The 10,911-nt window shown below is 47.7% G+C and overlaps 1 pseudogene; it reads left to right on the plus strand.

Annotated features, from left to right (window-relative positions):
• Positions 1-225: 225 nt before the first annotated feature.
• Positions 226-4,133, plus strand: LOC127047373 (uncharacterized; annotated as a pseudogene).
• Positions 4,134-10,911: the final 6,778 nt, after the last annotated feature.

Raw genomic sequence — 10,911 nt, forward strand, 5'->3', positions numbered from 1 at the left:
CCGCCTGCGGAATGGCAGCTGCCCCTCTCCTACTGAGGGCATGGCTGGTCCTGCGCTCCGTGCGTGGCAGCAGCCACCTACGGGAGGGAGGCGGGGGACCAATGCCCCTATGTACCCTTAGGGATCCGCTGGCCGAGGGGAGGAGTGCAACACGTGTTGGCCCTCCTGGATACTGGTGCCGAAGTCACGATCTTGCATTCCACACAGACCCAGGGCAAGGCCACAATGGTGAGGGGCCTGGGAGGTGCCGAGACCCCGGCATATGAGGTCGCGGTCACCTTGACCCTGGGGAAGGCCCCCCCGTTCCAAGCCACGGTCCTAGCAGCGGCTATTGGGGAATATATCCTGGGCATCAACGTCCTACGGGGTTGCTCGGTGGATACACAGTATGGCCTGTTTGCATTCGGTCACCCCCGGTATGTAAGTGCGGCGCAGGTGCAGGAGGTGCGGACGCTGACGATCTTGCGGGGCGCCTCGAGTTGGGAGCCAGTAGTGCTGCCCCTCCCAACAGCCATAGTCTCCAAAAAGCAGTATCGCCTGCCGGCGGGAGAAGAGGAAATAACCCAAACGATTGACGCCTTGTTGGAAGCCCAGATAATCCGGCCCACCTTAAGTCCCTATAACAGCCCCATCTGGCCGGTGCGGAAGCCCGACGGGACGTGGCGCATGACAGTAGACTATTGGGAATTGAACAAGGTGCCCCCCCCCGCTGACCGCCGTGGTACCCGACATGGTTACTTTGGTCGAGCGTGTCGCGGCCGCGGCCCAGCCATGGCATGCTGTATTGGATTTGGCTAATGCCTTCTTTTCCATAGCCATCGCCCCAAGCTGCCAGAAGCAGTTTGCATTCTCCTGGCAAGCGTGGTAGTACACCTTTTGTGTGCTGCCGCAGGGTTGGAAGCATTCCCCAACCATATGCCACCAGTTAGTCAGTGCCGATATGGCCCAAGAGCAGTGGCTACCCCAGACCCGCCACTATCACTGTATCGACGACGTCATGATCTCTGGCCCCTCCCGCGATGCGGTGGCTGACGCCCTGCATGCTGCCGTGGAGGGCCTAGAGGCGAGGGGCTGGGCAGTGAATCCAAAAAAGATACAAGGCCCGGCCCAAACCGTGGTCTTCTTGGGCATCCTGTGGGCGGGGCCGGAGCAACAGATCCCCCAGAAGGTACGCCAAACAATACAGAGCTACCCCACGCCGCAAACCAAAAAGGAGCTACAGGCGTTTCTTGGCTTATTGGGGTTCTGGTGCGCCTTCATTCCCCACTTGGCCTTTTTGATGCGGCCCCTACATGCACTAGTGCGCAAGGCCACGCCCTGGCAGTGGGCACGCAGTCATCAGACAGCCTTTGAGCTATGCAAAGACGCCCTGCTTACACATGCCCGGCTTCACGCCCCACAGCCAGTAGTCCCTTTTGAGTTCGAGGTTACTACAGTGGCAGACGTGGCCTCCTGGGGGCTCTGGGGGCTGGTCCACACTGGGGGGGGGGGAAATCGATCTTAGATACGCAACTTCAGCTACGTGAATAACGTAGCTGAAGTCGAATATCTAAGATCGGATTACTCACCCGTCCACACCGCGCGGGATCGATGTTCACGGTTCTCCATGTCGATTCCGGAACTCCGTTGGGGTTGATGGAGTTCCAGAATCTATATAACCGCGCTCGTGGATCGATATATCGCGTCTACATTAGACGCGATATATCGATCCCCGAGCAATCGATTTTAACCCGCCGATACTGCGGGTAGTCTGGACGTGGCTGGCAGGCAGTTGGGAGCCAACAGAAAGAACCCATTGGCTTTTGGTAGTGAACGCTGAAGGGGGCGGAGCCCGGCTATACACCCTTAGAGAAACAAACCCTGGCGGTGGTATGGGCGTTGCAGAACACCAAGCGCATTACGGGTCATACACCCGTGGTGGTCCGCATGCCCATCCCCCTAGGGCGTTGGGTGAGGGAGGACCCTGCCCAGACTCAGACTAGGGTCGCTCAGAATGCTACCCACTTTAAGTGGAAGCACTATTTGCAGCAACGTATGTTGCTCGGCCGGCTCTCCATTTCCACCCCCCATGCTGTGTTACTGGGGGCGCTTACCTTTGAGCATGCGCCCTCTCTCACGGACGAGTTGCCACCGGTGGACGAGCCTGTGCCCACCTCCCCGGTGGGAGAGGCCGCCCTCCCGTGGATCAATTGCCTGCAGAAGACCGAGAATATGCCTGGTTCACGGACGGATCAGCAGCACACACCGCTCATGGTACTCGGCAATGGAGGGCGGTAGCATACGCCCCCTATGCAGATGTGGTGGCGATGGCCTGGGGCACTGCTGGCTCCAGCCAGTGGGCGGAGCTCAAGGCGGCTACGCTTGCAATTGCAGAGTCCCCGCCCCGGGCATACCTCTACACAGACAGTTGGGTTGTGTACAAAGGCCTTCGAGCCTGGGTGACCTCTTGGGAGGCCAAGGGGTGGGAATTGGCAGGCCGACCCCTGTGGGGGACTGGCTTATGGCAGCAGCTCCTTGACTATGCTCGGCAGGCCCCCCTTGGCCGTGCGGCATGTCGAAGCCCACACCAAAGCCCAAACCGACAAGGCTTGGTGGAATGTGGCCGCAGACGACTTGGCCAGACGGGAAGTTGTCCAACTGGCCAAGCGGTACCATGAGGATGGGGGCCACTGGGGAGCTCGTGCTACACAGTATGCGGCCCTACGGCAAGGCACTGCCCTACCCCTATCGGCCTGCCATACGGCTCGGGCAGGCTGTCCAATTTGCTCCCGACTAGCACCTATTGCTCTGCCAGAGCTGGCTGGTTGTATCCATCGTGCTATGGGCCCCTGTCAAGACTGGCAGGTTGACTATATAGGCCCCCTGCCGCCCGAGCGGCGCTGGCAGTACATCTTTACAGCAGTAGATACATATACTGGGGTGCTGTTCGTGCATCCAAGTGCCACCGCAGCAGCAACGACCACGCTGACAGCCTTGCAGCAGCTGTGCTCTCGGTATGGGACCCCCCGGACCATGCAGAGCGACCAGGGGACCCATTTTACAGCCCAAGCAGTCAGGACCTGGGCTGCCGATGTGGCGATAGACTGGCACTTTCATCTCCCCTACACGCCAACAGCAAGTGGCCTTATAGAGCGTCTTAATGGATTGCTGAAAGACCAGATCCGCCGTCTCACACCCACCCACACCCTGAGAGGCTGGGCGGGGGTGCTGGAGCAGGCCGTTTGGCTCTTAAATAACCGGTACTTGGGGGGAGGCCAGACACCCTTACAAAGCCTCACCACACCGCCCCACATTCCGGTACAGCTGCGGGTAGACCTGAAACACACCCCTGGGGTTCTTGATGCAGCGCAAGGGGTGGTGACCCTTTACGCCGTATATTCTACCACCTTGCAAATGCAACAAACGATAGCCCCTTGGGCTGCCCAGGCACAGCTGGGATGTGAGCCCCCTTGTTTGTTTTGTGTTTCGCGAGTACGCGAGGGCCTTAGGTTGTACCCCCCGTACTGGTTGAGCGCAGAGCGCTCTCTTGCATTGCTTTCCTGTACTAACGAGGGTGCAGGGATGCTGCAATGGGAGCGAGGGGAGGCCCTCTGTAACCTTATCCCCTTACCCCCCACAGACCCTGTGAGCTGCGATTCCAGTGATTCAGAATGGCACGTCCTGGAAAGTGTATGGTGGACCTTGCCGGAGCAAGAGCCGTGAGCAGCTGTAGTCCTGGCAACGGGAGAGGGCTGGGCTGTAGTACTACCGGAAGGGGACGATGGCCTTCGCATGGCGTCGCTCTTGCGACTTTCACTGTGCTCCTTGTGAGAAGCATGGCGGTCCCAGCGGCAAGCCCCCCTGCCAATGCATGGGTGATATTGGCGCAGACGGCCATTAATGCAACATCTTTTTGTCTCCCCAAGGTGCATGCTGTGGGGGCCGTGATGGAAATTTGCTTTATTGGTGTCAGTGCTACCCTGAATGCACTACGAACCAAGCAGTATACAAGTTTCCCAAGGCCCATGACATACAAAGAGTTGTATATGTTATGCGCGGCAAAGGCCGTACGTCATGCTAGTATGTATCCTTTTCGCCTGGCTAATGTTACCCCAGCGGACACCATTTTCGGAATGCTACACGCGCTAAAGTAGACCTTACAAATGTGGAGTTGAGGTGTCAGAATAAGATTGAGATTTCCTTTGCTACGGGGCATTGCAAATTGCCTGCCAGGTGGTTTTTGTTGTGTGGGCGGGTTGCATATACGTATATTCCTGCCAATAGTGATGGGGGACCATGCACGCGAGTAACCCCTCGATGGTTCAACATCCCCAGGCAAATTATGCTCGCCGCCGACGGAGCACTATTCCTTTAGATTCTAGTTGTAAAGCTGAAGTAACCCTCTACTCGGAGGGAAGAGCGGCAGCTTTATTGTTTTCCCTAGTGGGCATCCCAGGTATGGTAGCGCATAATTATCATGCAGTTGCCCACCTTGCTTGCATTGTGGCTAAGTCTCTTAATTTGACTTCCACGGTTGTAGCTTTGCTTGCACAAGAATTAGGTGAAGTACGTCAGGGTATGTTGCAAAATCGCTTAGCTATTGATTATATGTTATTGCGACATGGGCATTTCTGAAAGGGTTTTGCTGGTATGGTTGCTTTAATATTACAGATGCTGGAGCTGATATAGCGGTGGAGTTGCGGGAATTGCGCCATTTAGCAGAAGGCATTGGCCAGCAAGACAGGGATTCTTGGCTGCGGTCCTGGCTCACATCCCTTCGTGGTTGGGCAGCACATCTTGTTCAGGGCTTGTGCATCGGCCTTATCGGGATTTTAAGTTTGTATGCAGGATGTGATTTGTGCAGCTTGTGCTGTATGTGCAGCCGCTTGAGTGGCAGCCGGCGTTGTAGTTTAATTCATGCCAACTCCACTTGGTCCCTGGCACCTCCGAGTGCCTCTGAGAGTTGGGACTATTGGCCCGCAGCTCCCCCTGTCCCTGCGGACACCACTCACCCCCCGGAACGCCTACGGGCACTTGAGAAAGCGAGGGGAGGAATGTAGGGGACCCCGGAAGACATTGTTACGGTTTAAGCTAGGGCCTGCGCTTTCTCAAGGAGAGGTTATTAGTGGACAGAAGTTGCTAGCAGCTGCTGCTTCTAACTGGTTAGAACTGCCCTGTGTGGGAAGCCCCGGTGTTTTGGGGAACTGCAGAAAGTCCCTGGCCCGAGGCCAGGGGAGGCGGCCATTGCTGATGGAAAGTCCCCCATTGCGTATGTAAAGGCTGCTTTGCATGCTATTAGCATGATGCTATAATTGCTAAGGGTTAGAGCTTGCGCGTTGAACTTCGCACCTGACCGAGCTGTTCGGACGTTGGACTCCCCAAGCCAGTGGCAGCAAAGCGTGGAGTTCTGGTTGCGAGTGTGTCACTTAACCTTCATTAAAACCAATTAATTCACCTGTGTGTGTGGGCCTCATCATTGCAGAGCATCCAGACACGCAACAGTTTAATAGTCTTTACCAGCTTCAGGTTCCTTTCTACTGGTGGCATTTCATTTCACAGCACCGTTCAGGTGTACCTCAGTTTCCCCTCTTCCAGATGGAGTTTTGGTCACAACCACACTCAGAACTGTCTCAGTTTCCCATTGACTCCATTGCTCTGTAAATGTCTTACAATTCAGCTATTGTACACAGACTCATTTGCAATGAACTGAAAAAAATCAAGAGTGCAAAATCAAATCACCATCTGCGTGGCTCTGGCCTATATATAATACACTCTCTCTCTTCCTCTCTCTCTCACACGCACATTGCTAAATCACATTTTTCTCATAACTTCAGATTCCAAACAAATGAAATCCCCCAACAAAATAATCAAGCCAAGCCAAATTGATCTCTTAAGTGGATCAATAGAAGCTTAACTGAAATGGATTGGGGAGCTTATCAGACTTGATGTAGTAAAGCACTAATAAGATTACTTCCAATTCACATGTATAGAACTAAATTTTCAGCACAAATTGATCTGATTACCAAGGATGAATGGTCACCTTTAATAATGGATTAAGGATCTAAGGAATCCCCTTTCTATACAAAGAGTATGTTTTCCTCTTTTATTCCTGTAGATTGTATACTTCTTAATGTTATATTCCTTCTGCTTTTTTTAATAATTGTATTATAGAAATGTTTCAGCATGCTGTGATTCTGTAATTTGGTTAGTGAGGGATTTGTATATAAAAAAATCCCATGGCATGATTCCCATCCCAATACATTTACTTCAGTAGGTTCAGAAAACAAACTAAACGCCAGGTTCTTCCCTGCTTTACAATGAGTAATACTTGACACTGGGCCACTGGCAAAGCAAGGCACTACTTAATGAGCCAGCTCCCCAACTGCTGTAAATCAGCAGAGCTTCATTGACTTCATGACATAATGAGAGCACAATAATAATAATAAATCTTTAAGTCCGTAATTTCACCCCTTTGCACAGAGGTGTAGTTTGGTAAATTGTATATAAAGTGACTGAGACGCCCTTTCTGGAGTTCTAACATTTGCAAACAGTTGATTGGTATACAAACCTTCAGAGTCAAGTCAGTGCAAGACTACACCTGATATTTCCATTGGCAAATAGAGTTCCAGGGATGAAGGTAATGTTGTGTATTCTGGGGCTTGTGTACACTGTAGTACATTGGACCTAAATCCTATAACCTAGCATTTCTGGATTCTGTTATACCTTGACATTTCTCCAGAAAGATTAATTCCCCAGAGGTTTCCCAATGAGATTCCCTAATGAGGGAAAAGGTTATACCCCAACCTCCATTCCCTTGGGATAGAGACAAGAAGCTCCTTAGGCCGTCTCAGGGCTGGACTACATTTTCCACTATGTGCTTTGGTCATGCAGGTCCACAGTGGTTCAACCAGAGGCAAAACAACTGTGCATCATGGGCGATATAATCCAGACAGGGAGTTAAGCGTATAGAGGAGAAGTGGGACATGAGGCATCCATGAGGTACTATGGAAGCTCAAGCAGCCACAGATTTGTAGAAAACTGACCTAAAACAAAACATTTCAATTTGGTTCAATAAATCAAAATGTTTTGATTCAAGTCAACCTGACTCAACAAAAAAATTTCATTTAGATTTTCAAAATGGGAAATTAAATTATTTTACCAGCATTGACATTTTCACACAGAAATGTTGATTTTGTGGAAGCTGCATTTGTCCTCAAAAAACAATTTGATGGAAAATTCCCAACCATTTCTTCTCAAAAATCAATTCTCCTCTCTATTGCTCACTTCTGAATATGTAGCATTTTGTGATGAACCCTATCAATTCACACTGTTCTTGCTGGCATGGAGTATAGGAAAAGAGGGATATTTCTAATACCAAAAAAATAAAAGAGTCCCTCTGTGACGTTGCACTCTATATGATATTATGAAAATATGCTGATGAGTGTGAATATAATGTAACTAAAATATGCTTCATGCCAAAGGTCTCTTGTAAGGTATCATTACAAATCTTATAATCTACGGAGTGTGGTCATCCTATTTGTATAAATGTATCAGTCTTGTATCTGAAACTAGAAATATGAAATATAACTCTGAGGTCCTATTGTAGATATACAAAGTGTGGCTATTAATGGTGGTTTGGAATCTTGATGACTCCCATTAACCAGGACAATTGACTGTAGTTGGCTTTGTTTTACTTATAAATCTTTCTGTGTGCTGACAAGTGGATAATGGAGTCTTACAGTGATATGTGATCAAGTCACCTGAATTGGAATCCATCTTTAACCTGGTGTTTTTCCATTTAGAAGGAGGAGTGGTAATCCAGAGAGGGCCAAAGGATTCCCACCTTATGCAAAAAGATACATAAGTGGGTGGAACAGAACAAAGGGGGCAGCAATCATGAGAAACCCCCTAGGTACCACCTGAGCTGGAACAAGAGCTGTACCGAGGAAAGGATTGTGCCCAGACTAGGAAGGCATCCAGTCTGTGAAAGAAACTTATTGAGACATCTCTGAGGGTGGGATTTTATCTGTATTCAGTTTTATTACTGTATTAGGCTTAGACTTGCATATTTTATTTTATTTTACTTGGTAATTCACTTTGTTCTGTCTGTTACTACTTGAAACCACTTAGATCCTACTTCTGTATTTAATAAAATCACATTTTACTTAATAATTAACCCAGAGTATGTTTATGAATTTACCCTGTATAAGCTTTATACAGGATAAAACAGATTTATTTGGGTTTTGGACCCCATTGGGAGTTGGGCATCTGAGTGTTAAAGACAGGAACACTTCTTAAGCTGCTTTCAGTTAAGTCTGCAGCTTTGGGGCATGTGGTTCAGACCCTGGGTCTGTGTTGTAGCAGATTGGCGTGTCCAGCTCAACAAGACAGGGTGCTAGAGTCCCAAGCTGACAGGGAAAGTAGGGGCAGAACTAGTCTTGGCCTATCAGTTGGCAGCCCTAAGGGGGTTTCTGTAATCCAACCCGTCACACCCTCTTTATACGTTAGAAAGAACAACAAAAGGCACAAACAGAATTTTTCTTTAAAGGTTACATTTCAACTGCCCAGCTGATTATATGAATTCCAGTATAATGTTTTAGTTGTATAAAACATTCAGATGGTCTAAAAGCTATACAAAATTAGATGATTGCCAAGCATGACTTGTAGTAGCAAGGTGAGCAAGTATTAAAGCTTATAAATGGAGGACAAAATGTCACAAACATTTTTGTGAAAAATGTGTCCTCTTTTTTTCCCCCTAAAAATGTTGATGAACATTTTCATTCAGTCTATGAGTATACCAGGAAAGAGATGTATGGTATTGAACTCACAACTGAATATTTTCTGACTTTCTATTATTTAGAACACCTTAAACAAAAACATTTTATTAATATCCTTTTAAATTGTAGGCCATTTTTCAATCTTAACTCTGTCTGCATACATTTTTAATGTGTGATTATAATATTGCCTGTTCCAGACAGATTCTACTTTGTGTGCCTAAATTGGAGAGGTTAGAATATCATCTCCCTCCTGTAGTCAATCTGAGGGAGAGACTCTGGGGCAGGAAAGGCTGCAGGAACCATGACTAAGGCTGGTGGATCTATAGGAGACCAGATCATTGTATATGGATGCCCTGTGACTCTACACCAGCTCTGCCCTGTTGGAGCTTCCCCGTTTCTCTGACAGTGCAACTCCATCCCATTTCTCCTGGTTGCAGCTATCCCCAGGGCCCTAGCAGTCTGGCTCAAAAGGAAAGATAATACAGCCCAGAGTTGGAAATAATGAAAACAAGAAAGAAAGAGAAGGGGATTTGCAAAAGCTTTTGCCATTTTTTCAAGGTTGGGCCTCCTGCCCTCACCAAATTTGAAATATTTCAACCTACCCATCTGAAGCTATGGTATCTCATCCAGGGAGTTGCAGGAATATATGCATCTCCCTAGGCTCTGCCCCCACCCCATTCACACCTCCACCAGCCAAGAGAAATCTCCACCTCTTCATCTCCTCCTCCCCCATACATCTTGAAGTGTCCTCTGTCAATCACGGCCTAAGTGTGAAAAACTGGCTCAAACCAAATACTGGAGTCTCAATCAGGTATGTTATTGCAAGAAGTCCATTTTAAAAGTTATCTGTAACTAAATCAAGACAAATGCAAGTTGTAGAGACCAGCATTGGGCATCCTTTGGTTAAATATAACCAATGAAGAGATGTTTAAAACTAGACACTATTTTAAGGAATCAGAGAGCACTGCTACACCTATCACAGACTCTGTAGTCATGATACACAGCATATAAAAATATAGGAAGCTTTGAGAAAACAGCTTCCACTCCAAATGAAATCAGGAACCACTCACCCAGATGGCTCCTTTATGCTTAGACATCCATCAAATGAGTTATATTTTGCCCTACTGAGTTGCAAATCTCAGTAAATAGCAAGTTATTGACAGATCATTAACATGCTATCAATTTTTGTAGTAGTTTACAATGTGTTTCCAAGGGAGTGTACATTGTACTTTGGCTTGTCTATGACATGTTCCACATTTCCTCAAGTCACAACAACTTCCTTGAAGCTGGTGCACATAGTTGGTGTGTTACTTCTTGGTTTACAGAGACCTACAGTGGCATCCAAAGAAAAGGAAAAATATCTTATTTTCTTTGCTTTCTTTTTTAAACATATACTGGGGAGGGGGGGAACCTAAGCATGTTAACAGATCTGGTATAGCTTTACCTCTTCTCTGGTCCAACTGGCAGTCATATAGCTTTGAGAGAAAATGCTGAAGTGAACTATTAGAGTCTTTCAGTCATAAGAAAACATGATAAAATACACCATGAAATGGTTTATACCTAGAAATAAAAAAAGTTAACTATTTAAACATCAATATTATGGGTTTTTTCTTTATACTGACAAATTCTAATTCACTGCATATAACTTCTCTAGATTTCCTGAACAGGACAGACTTTCTGTTATAAGCTGTTATAGCACAATGTCTATTAGAATCTACAAATAATTTTGACACCAGTACATTCTGCGGTGATTTGCTATGCTTTTTGCCATAGAAGCCAAAGGAATATATTGTATAGAGACATTCAGCTCCAAAGAGATCTATGTATATAAAAATAACAGGGTGGGAAACTTTTAATATTAATGTTAGAGGGTTTTCCCTTCACCCTCTCCCCTGGGTCTTGTCACGCAAACAGAAAACAGAAGACCAAAAGTCCGAGGTGCTGGTAATGCAATGTTTATTGAGGTTAGTTTCCAGGAAGCACGTCCATGACTCTGACATTGCAGAGCCTTGTTTCCCAGTGTCCCGTTCTCCTCCACTTCTTAGAAGGCATAATTTTACCTGAAATGCATGCTCTCGGTGACACCCCTTACAATTTATGGTCATGTTCTGTTTTTGGGGGTTGTGAGTCTGGGGTCTTTGTCCCACCTTTTTTG

This window comes from Gopherus flavomarginatus, chromosome 3 (genome assembly GCF_025201925.1).
Source record: "Gopherus flavomarginatus isolate rGopFla2 chromosome 3, rGopFla2.mat.asm, whole genome shotgun sequence".
In the NCBI taxonomy this organism is placed as follows: domain Eukaryota; kingdom Metazoa; phylum Chordata; order Testudines; family Testudinidae; genus Gopherus; species Gopherus flavomarginatus.